The 13,388-nt window shown below is 47.5% G+C and overlaps 1 protein-coding gene across 1 annotated transcript in view; it reads right to left on the bottom strand.

Moving 5' to 3' along the window:
• Nucleotides 1-12,671, bottom strand: part of LOC119974563 (derlin-2-like) — a 78,169-nt gene extending 65,498 nt beyond the window's left edge. The window contains exon 1 of the mRNA XM_038813556.1: nucleotides 12,652-12,671. The gene's annotated coding sequence lies outside the window, so the exon portion shown is untranslated. The remainder of the gene's footprint in view (nucleotides 1-12,651) is intronic.
• Between the last annotated feature and the right edge of the window lie 717 nt (nucleotides 12,672-13,388).

The raw sequence follows: 13,388 nt of genomic DNA on the forward strand, positions 1-13,388 counted from the left end.
TCCGGCATAACCTCCCTACTCTTAAACTCTATGCCTCAGCCAGTAAAGCCCTATACCATATGCCTTCTTAACCACTGTATCTACCTGCCCTGCTACCTTAAGGGGCTGGTGTACAGGCACACCAAGCTCCCTCTAATCCATGATGCTTCCCAAGGTCCTGCTGTTTGTCAAAGATAGAAACTTCAGGGATGTAGTTACTCCGAAGAATAAAGATAGATGGGTGACGGTGAGAGGGGCTGTGAGGAAGCAGTCAGTACAGGGATCCCCTGTGGTCGTTCCCCTTAGTAACAAGTATACCGCTTTGGATACTGTTGGGGGACGATGACTTACCAGGGGTAAGCCATGGGGTACAGGTCTCTGGCACAGAGTCTGTCCCTGTTGCTCAGAAGGGGAGAGGAGTAGAGCATTAGTCATTGGAGACTCCATAGTTAGGAGGATAGATAGGAGATTCTGTGGGAACGAGAGAGACTCGAGGTTGGTGTGTTGCCTCCCAGGTGCCAGGGTCCACAATGTCTCTGATCGTGTTTTCGGGATCCTTAAGGGAGAGGGGGAGTAGCCCCAAGTTGTGGTCCACATAGGTACCAACGACATAGGTAGAAAAAGGAACAGGGATGTAAGGCAGGAATTCAGGGAGCTAGGGTGGAAACTTAGAACTGGGACAGAGAGAGTTATTATCTCTGGGTTGCTACCCGTGGCATGTGCTAGCGAGACAAGGAATAGGGAGAGAGAGCAGTTGAACACGTGGCTACAGGGATGGTGCAGGAGGAAGGGTTTCAAATCCTGGATAATTGGGGCTCATTCTGGGGTAGGTGGGACCTCTATAAACGGGATGGTCTACGCTGGGACCGGAGGGTACCAATATCCTGGGGGGGAAATTTGCTAATGCTCTTCGGGAGGGTTTAAACTAGTTCGGCAGGGGATTGAATTGTAGCTCCAGTATACAGGAGGTTGAGAGTAGTGAGGTCATGAGTAAGGTTTCAAAGTTGCAGGAGTGTACCGGCAGGAAGGGAGGTGATTTAAAGTGCGTCTACTTCAATGCCAGGAGCATCTGGAATAAGGTGGGTGAACTTGCGGCATGGGTTGGTACCTGGGACTTCGATGTTGTGGCCATTTTGGAGACATGGATAGAGCAGGGACAGAAATGGTTGTTGCAGGTGCCGGGGTTTAGATATTTCAGTAAGCTCAGGGAAGGTGGTAAAAGAGGGGGAGGGGTGGCATTATTAGTCAAGGACAGTATTGCAATGGCAGAAAGGACGTTTGATGAGTACTCGTCGACTGAGGTAGTATGGGCTGAGGTTAGAAACAGGAAAGGAGGTCACCCAGTTAGGGATTTTCTATAGGCCTCCGAAAAGTTCCAGAGATGTAGAGGAAAGGATTGCAAAGATGATTCTGGATAGGAGCGAAAGTAACAGGGCAGTTGTTATGGGGGACATTAACTTTCCAAATATTGACAGGAAACGCTATAGTTTGAGTACTTTAGATGGGTCCGTTTTTGTCCAATGTATGCAGGAGGGTTTCCTGACACAGTATGTAGATAGGCCAACGGGAGGCAAGGCCATATTGGATTTGGTACTGGGTAATGAACCAGGACAGGTGTTAGATTTGGAGGTAGGTGAGCACTTTGGTGATAGTGACCACAATTCAATTATGTTTAGTTTAGTGATGGAAAGAGATAGGTATATACCGCAGGGCAAGAGTTATATCTGGGGGAAAGGCAATTATGATGCGATGAGGCAAGATTTAGGATGCATCGGATGGGGAGGGAAATTGCAGAGGATGGGCACAATGGAAATGGGGAGCTTATTCAAGGAACAGCTACTGCGTGTCCTTGATAAGTATGTACCTGTCAGACAGGGAGGAAGTGGTCGAGCGAGGGAACGATGGTTTACTAAAGTAGTTGAAACACTTGTCAAGAGGATGAAGTAGGCTTATGTAAAGATGAGACATGAAGGTTCAGTTAGGGCACTCGAGAGTTACAAGTTAACTAGGAAGGATCGAAAGAGAGAGCTAAGAAGAGGCAGGAGGGGACATGAGAAGTCTTTGGCAGGTAGGATCAAGGATAACCCTAAAGCTTTTTATAGACATGTCAGGAATAAAAGAATGACTCGGGTAAGAGTAGGGCCAGTCAAGGACAGTAGTGGGACGTTGTGCGTGGAGTCCGAGGAGATAGGAGAGGTGCTAAGTGAATATTTTTCATCAGTATTCACGCAGGAAAAAGACAATGTTGTCGAGGAGAATACTGAGATACAGGCTACTAGACTAGAAGGGCTTGAGGTTCATAAGGAGGAGGTGTTAGCAATTCTGGAAGAGTGAAAATAGGTAAGTCCCCTGGGCCGGATGGGATTTATCCTAGGATTCTCTGGGAAGCGAGGGAGGAGATTGCTGAGCTTTTGGCTTTGATCTTTAAGTCATCTTTGTCTACAGGAATAGTGCCAGAACACTGGAGGATAGCAAATGTTGTCCCCTTGTTCAAGAAGGGGAGTAGAGACAACCCCGGTAACTATAGACCAGTGAGCCTTACTTCTGTTGTGGGCAAAGTCTTGGAAAGGTTTATAAGAGATAGGATGTATAATCATCTGGAAAGGAATAATTTTATTAGATAGTCAACACGGTTTTGTGAAGGGTAGGTCGTGCCTCACAAACCTTATTGAGTTCTTTGAGAAGGTGACCATACAGGTGGATGAGGGTAAAGCAGTTGATGTGGTGTATATGGATTTCAGTAAAATGTTTGATAAGGTTCCCCACGGTCGGCTATTGCAGGGGACCGGAATTGGATTCAGGGTGATTTAGCAGTTTGGATCAGAAATTGGCTAGCTGGAAGAAGGTGGTTGATGGGAAATGTTCAGACTGGAGTCCAGTTACTAGTGGTGTACTGCAAGGATCTGTTTTGGGGCCACTGCTGTTTGTCATTTTTATAAATGACCTGGAGGAGGGCGTAGAAGGATGGGTGAGTACAATTTGCAGAAGACACTAAAGTCAGTGGAGTTGTGGACGGATGTTACAAGTTAGAGGGACATAGATAAGCTGCAGAGCTGGGCTGAGAGGTGGCAAATGGAGTTTAATGCAGGAAAGTGTGAGGTGATTCATTTTGGAAGGAATAACAGGAAGACAGAGTACTGGGCTAATGGTAAGATTCTTGGTAGTGTGGATGAGCAGAGATCTCGGTGTCCATGTACACAGAACCCTGAAAGTTGCCACCCAGGCTGAGAGGGTTGTTAAGAAGGCGTACGGTGTGTTAGCTTTTATTGGCAGAGGGATTGATTTTCGGAGCCATGAGGTCATGTTGCAGCTGTACAAACCTCTGGTGATGCCGCATTTGGAGTATTGCATGCAATTCTGGTCACCGCATTATAGGAAGGATGTGGAAGCATTGGAAAGGGTGCAGAGATTTACCAGAATGTTCCCTGGTATGGAGGGAAAATCGTATGATTTTCCCAGATTAATCATAGAATTTTGGACACTAGAGGCAATTTATCATGGCCAATCCACCCAACCTGCACATCTTTGGACTGTGGGAGGAAACCGGAGTACACGGAGGAAACCAAAGCACACACAGGGAGGATGTACAGACTCCACACAGACAGTGACCCAAGTCGAAATCGAACTTGGGACCCTGGAGCTGTGAAGCAATTGTGCTACCCACAATGCTACCGTGCTGCCCTTAAGAACAAATTAATCTACACTCCATTATTCTCCCCTAATCCATGTACCTATCCAATAGCCGCTTGAAGGTCCCTAACGTTTCCGACTCAACTACTTCCACAGGCAGTGCATTCCATGCCCCCACTACTCTCTGGGTAAAGAACCTACCTCTGACATCCCCCCCTATATCTTCCACCATTTACCTTAAATTTATGTCCCCTTGTAATGGTTTGTTCCACCCGGGGAAAAAGTCTCCGACTGTCTATATCTATTCCCCTGATCATCTTATAAACCTCTACCAAGTTGCCCCTCACCCTTCTCCGTTCTAATGAGAAAAGGGCCTAGGACCGCAGGGCAGCAGGGTAGCATGGTGGTTAGCATAAATGCTTCACAGCTCCAGGGTTCCAGGTTCGATTCCCGGCTGGGTCACTGTCTGTGTGGAGTCTGCACGTCCTCCCCCTGTGTGCGTGGGTTTCCTCCGGGTGCTCCGGTTTCCTCCCACAGTCCAAAGATGTGCGGGTTAGGTGGATTGGCCATGCTAAATTGCCCGTAGTGTCCTAATAAAAATAAGGTTAAGGGGGGGTTGTTGGGTTACAGGTATAGGGTGGATACGTGGGTTTGAGTAGGGTGATCATGGCTCGGCACAACATTGAGGGCCGAAGGGCCTGTTCTGTGCTGTACTGTTCTATGTTCTATGACCCTCAACCTTGCCTCATAAGACCTACTCTCCATTCCAGGCAACATCCTGGTAAATCTCCTTTACACCTTTTCCAAAGCTTCCACATCCTTCCTAAAATGAGGTGACCAGAACTGCACACACTACTCCAAATGTGGCCTGACCAAGGTTTTGTACAGCTGCATCATCACCTCACGGCTCTGAAATTCAGTCCCTCTGCTAATGAACGTTAGCACACCATAGGCCTTCTTCACAGCTTTATCCACTTGAGTGGCAACTTTCAAAGATCTATGAACATAGACCCCAAAATCTCTCTGCTCCTCTATATTGCCAAGAACCTTACCGTTAACCCTGTATTCCGCATTCATATTTGTCCTTCCAAAATGGACAACCTCACACTTGTCAGGGTTAAACTCCATCTGCCACTTCTCAGCCCAGCTCTGCATCCTATCTATGTCTCTTTGAAGCCGACAGCAGCCCTCCTCACTATCCACGACTCCACCAATCTTCGTATCATCCGCAAATTTACTGACCCACCCTTCAACTCCCTCATCCAAGTCGTTAATGAAAATCACAAACAGCAGAGGACCCAGAACTGATCCCTGCAGTACGCCACTGGTAACTGGGCTCCAGGCTGAATATTTGCCATCCACCACCACTCTCTGTCTTCTATCGGTTAGCCAGTTCGTTATCCAACTGGTCAAATTTCCCACTATCCCATGCCTCCTTACTTTCTGCATAAGCCTACCATGGGGAACCTTATCAAATGCCTTACTAAAATCCATGTACACTACATCCACTGATTTACCTTCATCCACATGCTTGGTCACCTCCTCAAAGAAGTCAATAAGACTTGTAAGGCAAGACCTAACCCACACAAATCTGTGCTGACTATCCCTAATCAAGCAGTGTCTTTCCAGATGCTCAGAAATCCTATCCCTCAGTACCCTTTCCATTACTTTGCCTACCACCGAAGTAAGACAAAGAAAAGAACAAAGAAAATTACAGCACAGGAACAGGGCCTTCGGCCCTCCCAGCCTGCGCCGAAAACTGGCCTGTAATTCCCAGGGTTATCCCTATTCCCTTTTTTGAACAGGGGCACAACATTCGCCACTCTCCAATCCTCTGATATCACCCCTGTTGACAGCGAGGACGAAAAAATCATTGCCAACAGCTCTGCAATTTCATTTCTTGCTTCCCATAGAATCCTTGGATATATCCCGTCAGGCCCGGGGGACTTGTCTATCCTCAAGTTTTTCAAAATGCCCAACACATCTTCCTTCCTAACAAGTATCTCCTTGAGCTTACCAGTCGGTTTCACACTGTCCTCTCCAACAATATGGCCCCTCTTGTTTGTAAATACTGAAGAAAAATACTTGTTCAAGACCTCTCCTATCTCTTCAGACTCAATACACAATCTCCCACTACTGTCCTTGATCGGACCTACCCTCGCTCTAGTCATTCTCATATTTCTCACATGTGTAAAAGGCCTTGGGGGTTTTCCTTGATCCTACCCGCCAAAGATTTTTCATGCCCTCTCTTAGCTCTCCTAATCCCTTTCTTCAGTTCCCTCCTGGCTGTCTTGTTTCCCTCCAGCGCCCTGTCTGAACTTGTTTCCTCAGCCTTACATAAGTCTCCTTCTTCCTCTGAACAAGACATTCAACCTCTCTTGTCAACCATGGTTCCCTCACTCGACCATCTCTTCCCTGCCTGACAGAGAGATACATATCAAAAAATCGCAGTACCTGTTCCTTGAACAAGTTCCACATTTCACTTGTGTCCTTCCCTGACAGCCTATGTTCCCAACTTCTGCACTTCAATTCTTGTCTGACAGCATTGTATTTACCCTTCCCCCAATTGTAAACCTTGCCCTGTTGCACGCACCTATCCCTCTCCATTACTAAAGTGAAAGTCACAGAATTGTGGTCACTACCTCCAAAACACTCCCCCACTAACAAATCTATCACCTGCCCTGGTTCATTACCAAGTACCAAATCCAATATGACCTCCATCTGGTCGGACAATCTACATACTATGTTAGAAAAGCTTCCTGGACACACTGCACAAACACTACCCCATCAAAACTATTTGATCTAAAGACTACCCTGTGACTTCTGCACCTTTCCAAAATCTGTTTCCCAGTCTGTTCCTCCACATCTCTGCTGCTATTGGGGGGCCTATAGAAAACTCCCAACAAGGTGACTGCTCCTTTCCTATTTCTGACTTCAACCCATATTACCTCAGTAGGCAGATCCTCCTCGAACTGCCTTTCTGCAGCTGTTATACTATCTCTAATTAACAATGCCACCCCCCCCCCCCCCCCCGCCTCTTTTACCATCTCCCTAATCTTGTTGAAACATCTATAACCAGGGACCTACAACAACCATTTCTGCCCCTCTTCTATCCAAGTTTCCGTGATGGCCACCACATCGTAGTCCCAAGTACTGATCCATGCCTTAAGTTCACCCACCTTATTCCTGATGCTTCTTGCATTGAAGTATACACACTTAAACCTATCTCCTTGCCTGCAAGTATTCTCTGTCAGTGTTACCTTCTCCACTGCATCACTACGTGCTTTGGCGTCCTGAATATCGGCTTCCTTAGTTGCTGGACTACAAATCCGGTTCCCATTCCCCTGCCAAATTGGTTTAAACCCTCCCGTAGACTACTAGAAAACCTTCCCCCCAGGATATTGGTGCCCTTCTGGTTCAGGTGCAACCCGTCCTGCTTGTACAGGTCCCACCTTCCCCAGAATGCACTCCAATTATCCAAATACTTGAAGCCCTCCCTCCTACACCATTCCTGCAGCCATGTGTGAAACTGCACTCTCTCCCTATTCCTCGCCTCCCTATCATGTGGCACCGGCAACAAACCAGAGATGACAACTCTGTCTGTCCAGGCCTTTAACTTCCAGCCTAACTCCCTAAACTTGTTTACTACCTCCACACCCCTTGCCCTATCCATGTTGTTGGTACCAATGTGCACGACTTCTGGCTGCTCACCCTCAGGATCCTGAAGACACGATCCGAGACATCCCTGGCCCTGGCACCCGGAGGCAACATACCTTCCGGGAGTCTCGCTCGCGACCACAGAATCTCCATTCTATTTCCCTAACCATTGAATCTCCTATTGCTATTGCTTTTCTATGCTCCCCCCTTCCCTTCTGAGCCCCAGAGCCAGACTCAGTGCCAGAGACCTGGCAGCTAGGGCCTTCCCCCGGTAGATCAACCCCCCAACAGCATCCAAAATGGTATACTTGTTTTGAAGGGGAACGGCCACGAGGGATCCCTGCACTGTCTGCCTGTTAGTTTTCCTTTCCCTGACTGTAACCCAGCTACTCTTGTTCAGTACCTTGAGTGTGGCTACCTCCCTGTAACTCTTCTCGATAATCCCCTCTGCCTCCCGGATGATCCAAAGTTCATCCAGCTCCAGTTCCTCTGAGGAGCTGGAGTTGGGTGCACTTCCCGCAGGTATAGTCAGCAGGGACACCAGTGGTATCCCTCACCACCCACATTCTACAGGAGGAGTATGCAACTGCCCTAGCCTCCATCCCCTCTTACTTTACAGAATTAGCTGCCCCGTAGACCAACTGGACCTCCGCCCTCTGACTCTGCTTCCAGTCAGCTGTACTCTAAACTCCTGGCTCCCTTCACGCTCTTTGATAAATATAGGAAATGAAATGTAAGGAGCACCTTATTCCCTCTTCACCTAACTCCCTCAGTCACCAAACTCTCACTGTAGCACTCAAATGCAACCAGTTCAGCACTCCCTCAGTCACCAAACTCTCACTGTAGCACTCAAATGCAACCAGTTCAGCACTCCAGTGCAAACAAAGTCTGCACTGTAACTAAGGTGACTTAATTGAGGCATACAAGATGATCAGAGGATTAGATAGGGCGGACAGTGAGAGCCTTTTTCCTCGGATGGTGATGTCTGGCACGAGGGGACATAGCTTTCAATTGAGGGGAGATAGATACAGGACAGCTGTTAGAGGTAAGTTCTTTACTCAGAGAGTAGTAAGGACATGGAATGCCCTGCCTGCAACAGTAGTGGACTCGCCAACGCTAAGGGCATTCAAATGGTCATTGGATAGACATATGGATGATAAGGGAATACTGTAGATGGGCTTTAGAGTGGTTTCACAGGTGGGCGCAACATCGAGGGCCGAAGGGCCTGTACTGCGCTGTAATGTTCTATGTTTTCACTTGTCAAACATACTGCTGTGAGTCTCGAATCACATGCAGCCAAGCGGAGCAAGACTGACAGATTTCTGGTGACCACCAGAAGGGGCAAGCAATCAGTGCAGGAATCCCCTGTGGTTGCCCCCTCTTGAACAGGTGAATAGTCCCCCTTTGAATAGTGTCAGCGGGAATAGCCTATCAAGGGAAAACAGCAGCAGCCAGAGTTGTGGCACCACAGCTGGCTCTGATGAGGCTGGGAGGGCCGAAGGGCCTGTTCCTGTGCTGTAATTTTCTTTGTTCAGCAAGGAGGGTCAAAGTGCAGAAGAGCAATAGTCATAGGGGGCTCTATAGTCAGGGGCTTCTGTGGATGTGAAAGGTGCTAGGGTCCAGGATGTCTCAGAACAGTAGTGGGCATCCTGAAGGGGGAGGGCAAACAGGCAGAGGGCGTGGTACATAATGTTACCAACGAAATAGGCAGGAAGGGGGATGAGGTCCTGCAGCAGAAGTTCAGGGAGCTAGGCAGAAAGTTAAAAGACAGGACCTCAAGGTTTGTAATCTCGGGATTACTCCCTGTGCCACGTGCCAGAGAGACCAGAAATAGGAAGATAGAGCAGGTAAACACGTGGCTAAACAGCTGGTGCAGGAGGGAGGGTTTCCGTTATCTGGACCACTGGGAGCTCTTCCTGGGTGACCTGTATAAGAAGGATGAGTCGCATCTAAATTGGAGAGGCATAAATATCCTGTCTTTTGCTAGGGTTTGCAAGTGTCACACGGGAGGGTTTAAACTAGTATGGCTACCGGAGCAATAAGTCAAGAAGGTGAAAAAATTGAGGGAGAAGGTGAAAAAATTGAGGGAGAACTAAGAAATAGAGCCACTATGGCTCTGAGGAAGATCAGACAGGGAGATGTTGCTGAAAACAGCGTGACTGGTGGTCTGAAGTGCATATGTTTTAATGCAAGAAATATAACAGGTAAGGCAGATGGACTTCGAGCTTGGATTAGTACTTGGAACTATGATGTTGTTGCCATTACAGGGACCTGGTTGAGGGAAGGACAGGATTGGCAGCTAAACATTCCAGGATTTAGATCTTTCAGGCAGGATAGAGAGGGACGTAAAAGGGGTGGAGCAGTTGCACTACTGGTTAGGGAGAATATCACAGCTGTACTGTGGGAGGACACCTCAGAGGGCACTGAGGCTATATGGGTAGAGATATGGGTAGAATAAGAAGGGTGCAGTCACAATGTTGGGGGTTTACTACAGGCCTCCCAAAAGCCAGCGGGAGATAGAGGAGCAGATAGGTAGACAGATTTTGGAAAAGAGTAAAAGCAGCAGGGTTGTTGTGATGGGAGACTTCAACTTCCCCAATATTGACTGGGACTCACTTAGTGCTAGGGGCTTGGATGGGGCAGAGTTTGTAAGGGGTATCCAGGAGGGCTTCTTAAAACAATATGTAGTTAGTCCAACTAGGGAAGGGGCTGTACTGGACCTGGTAGTGGAGAATGAGCCCGGCCAGGTGGTAGGAGTTTCAGGAAGGGAGCATTTTGGGAACAGTGACCACAATTCAGTAAGTTTTAAAGTGCTGGTGGACAAGGATAAGAGTGGTCCAAGGGTGAACATGCTCAATTGGGGGAAGGTTAATTACAACAATATAAGGCGGGAACTGAAGAACATAGATAGGGGCGGATGTTTGAGGGTAAATCAATATCTGACATGTGGGAAGCTTTCAAATATCAGTTGAAGGAATTCAGGACCGGCATGTTCCTGTGAGGAAGAAGGATAAATATGGCAAATTTCGGGAACCTTGGATAAACCTTGTGAAGAAAAAAGAGATTAAGGGTTATGGTGTTCGGGCCGGAAAGTGGAGCTGAGTACACAAAAGATCAGCCATGATCTCATTGAATGGCGGAGCAGGCTCGAGGGGCCAGATGGCCTACTCCTGCTCCTAGTTTTTATGTATAACGAGAGGTATTGTAAGCCACCTCAAAAAGAAAAAGGAGGCATTTGTCAGGGCTAGAAGGCTGGGAACAGACAAAGCTTGTGGAATATAAAGGAAAGTAGAAAGGAACTTAAGCAAGGAGTCAGAAGGGCTAAAAGGGGTCACAAAAAGTTACTGGCAAATAGGGTTAAGGAAAATCTCACGGCTTTTTACACACATAAAAAGCAAGAGGGTAGCAGGGGAAGGGTTGGCCCACTGAAGGACAGGCGAGGGAATCTATCTGTGGAGCCAGAGGAAATGGGTGAGGTACTAAATGAATACTTTGCATCAGTATTCACCAAAGAGAAGGAATTGGTGGACGTTGAGTCTGGAGAAGGGTGTGTAGATAGCATGGGTCACATTGAGATCCAAAAAGACGAGGCGTTGGGCGTCTTGAAAAATATTAAGGTAGATAAGTCCCCAGGGCCTGATGGGATCTACCCCAAAATACTGAAGGAGGCAAGAGAGGAAATTGCTGAGGCCTTGACAGAAATCTTTGGATCCTCACTGTGTTCAGGTGATGTCCCGGAGGACTGGAGAATAGCCAATGTTGTTCCTTTGTTCAAGAAGGGAAGCAAGGATAATCCAGGGAACTACAGGCCAGTGAGCCTTGCGTCAGTGGTAGGGAAATTACTGGAGAGAATTCTTCGAGACAGGATCTACTACCATTTGGAAGCAAGTAGTCGTATTAGCAAGAGGCAGCATGGTTTTGTGAAGGGGAGGTCGTGTCTCACTAACTTGATGGAGTTTTGAGAGGAGGTCACAAAGATGATTGATGCAGGTAGGGCAGTGGATGTTGTCTATTCGGACTTCAGTAAGGCCTTTGACAAGGTCCCTCATGGCAGGCTGGTACAAAAGGTGAAGTCATATGGGATCAGAGGTGAGCTGGCAAGATGGATACAGAACTGGCTAGGTCATAGAAGGCAGAGAGTAGCAATGGAAGGGTGCTTTTCTCATTGGAGGGCTGTGACGAGTGGTGTTCCACAGGGATCAGTGTTGGGACCTTTGCTGTTCATAGCATATATAAATGATTTGGAGGAAAATATAACTGGTCTGATTAGCAAGTTTGGGGCCGAAACAAAATTTGGTGGAATTGTAAAAGCGATGAGGACTGTCAGAGGATACAGCAGGATTTAGATTGTTTGGAGACTTGGGCAGCAGATGGGAGACAAATGTAAGGCAATGCATTTTGGAAGGTCTAATACAGGTAGGGACTATAGTGAATGGTAGAACCCTCAAGAGTATTGACAGTACGAGATCCCAGTGTACAGGTCCACAGGTCACTGAAAGGGGCAACACAGGTGGAGAAGTTAGTCAAGAAGGCATACGGCATGCTTGCCTTCATTGGCCGGGGCATTGAGTATAAGAATTGGCAAGTCATGTTGCAGCTGTATGAAACCTTAGTTGGGCCACACTTGGAGTATAGTGTTCAATTCTGGTCGCCACACTACCAGAAGGATGTGGAGGTTTTAGAGAGGGTGCAAAAGAGATTTACCAGGACGTTGCCTAGTATGGAGGGCATTAGCTATGAGGAGAGGTTGAATAAACTCGGTTTGTCCTCACTGGAACGAAGGAGGTTGAGGGCAACCTGATGGAGGTCTACAAAATTATGAGGGGCATCGACAGAGTGGATAGTCAGAGGCTTTTCCCCAGGGGAGTGGGGTCAATTACTAGGGGGCATAGGTTAAAGGTGTGAGGGGTAAGGTTTAGAGGAGATGCATGAGGTAAGTTTTTTTACACAGAGGGTAGTGGGTGCCTGGAACTCGCTGCCGGAGGAGGTGGGGGAAGCAGGGACGATAGTGACGTTTAAGGGGCATCTTGACAAATACATGAATAGGATGGGAATAGAGGGATATGGACCCCAGAAGTGTAGAAGATTTTAGTTTAGACGGGCAGCATGGTCGGCGCAGACTTGTCAGGCCGAAGGGCCTGTTCCTGTGCTGCAATTTTCTTAATTATTTGTTCTATTTCCTTCCTTAAGGATATATTTGCAAAGTACATTGGTTGATACAGGAGTTTGAAAAATAATTTAGTACCCAATTAATGTTTTCCATTAAGGGGCAATTTAGCGTGGCCAACTCACCTACCCTGCACATCTTTAGATTGTGGGGGCAAAAACCAGGCAAACACGGGGAGAATGTGCAAACTCCACAGAGACAGTGAGATGGGATCAAACCTGGAACCTCTCTGCCGTGAGGCAACAGTGCCATCCACTGCATCACCGTTCTTCCCACCAATCCATGAGTTGGTCATTTTTACTGAGACGATTCTTTTATTTATTTTTTCATTAATTAAAATTAAATTCCCTTAGCTGAATGGGGAGATTTGAGCTTGTATCACTGAATTATTAATTCAGTCTCTGAATTACAGGTCCAATAACATTACCACCATGTTAATGTAACCTAGCCATCAACCTGACCATCTATTCCTTCTCTCCAGTCGTCTACTTAATCCGTCCATTCCTTCTCTCCAGTAATCGATTTGATCTGTCCATTTCCTCTCTGCAATTGTCTATTTCATCCATCCATTTCCTTTTCTCCAGTTGTCTATCTGATCCATCCATTCCCTCTGATCCATCCATTCCCTTTCTCAAGTCATCAACCTGCTCTGTCCATTCTTTGGGGCTGTATTCTCTATTCCTGTTGCGCTCTCTCCTCTCTATGTTTCGCCTCCTGCTGCTGCTCCCCACTGCTGCCGATCCCAGATATTTAACTGCACCCAGGGGGAATAGAAACAGTTACAGGGGCCCAAATTACAACTCACCACCCCGCCCTGTCCCAGGGCCGTACTCTGTTTCACCATTTCTCCCCCCCCACCAACCCTCTCTCTGTATTTCTCCCCCCCACCCCTCTCTCTGTATTTCTCCCCCCCACCCCTCTCTCTGTATTTCTCCCCCCCACCCCACTCTCTGTA

Source organism: Scyliorhinus canicula, chromosome 12, assembly GCF_902713615.1.
Source record: "Scyliorhinus canicula chromosome 12, sScyCan1.1, whole genome shotgun sequence".
NCBI classification, from domain to species: domain Eukaryota; kingdom Metazoa; phylum Chordata; class Chondrichthyes; order Carcharhiniformes; family Scyliorhinidae; genus Scyliorhinus; species Scyliorhinus canicula.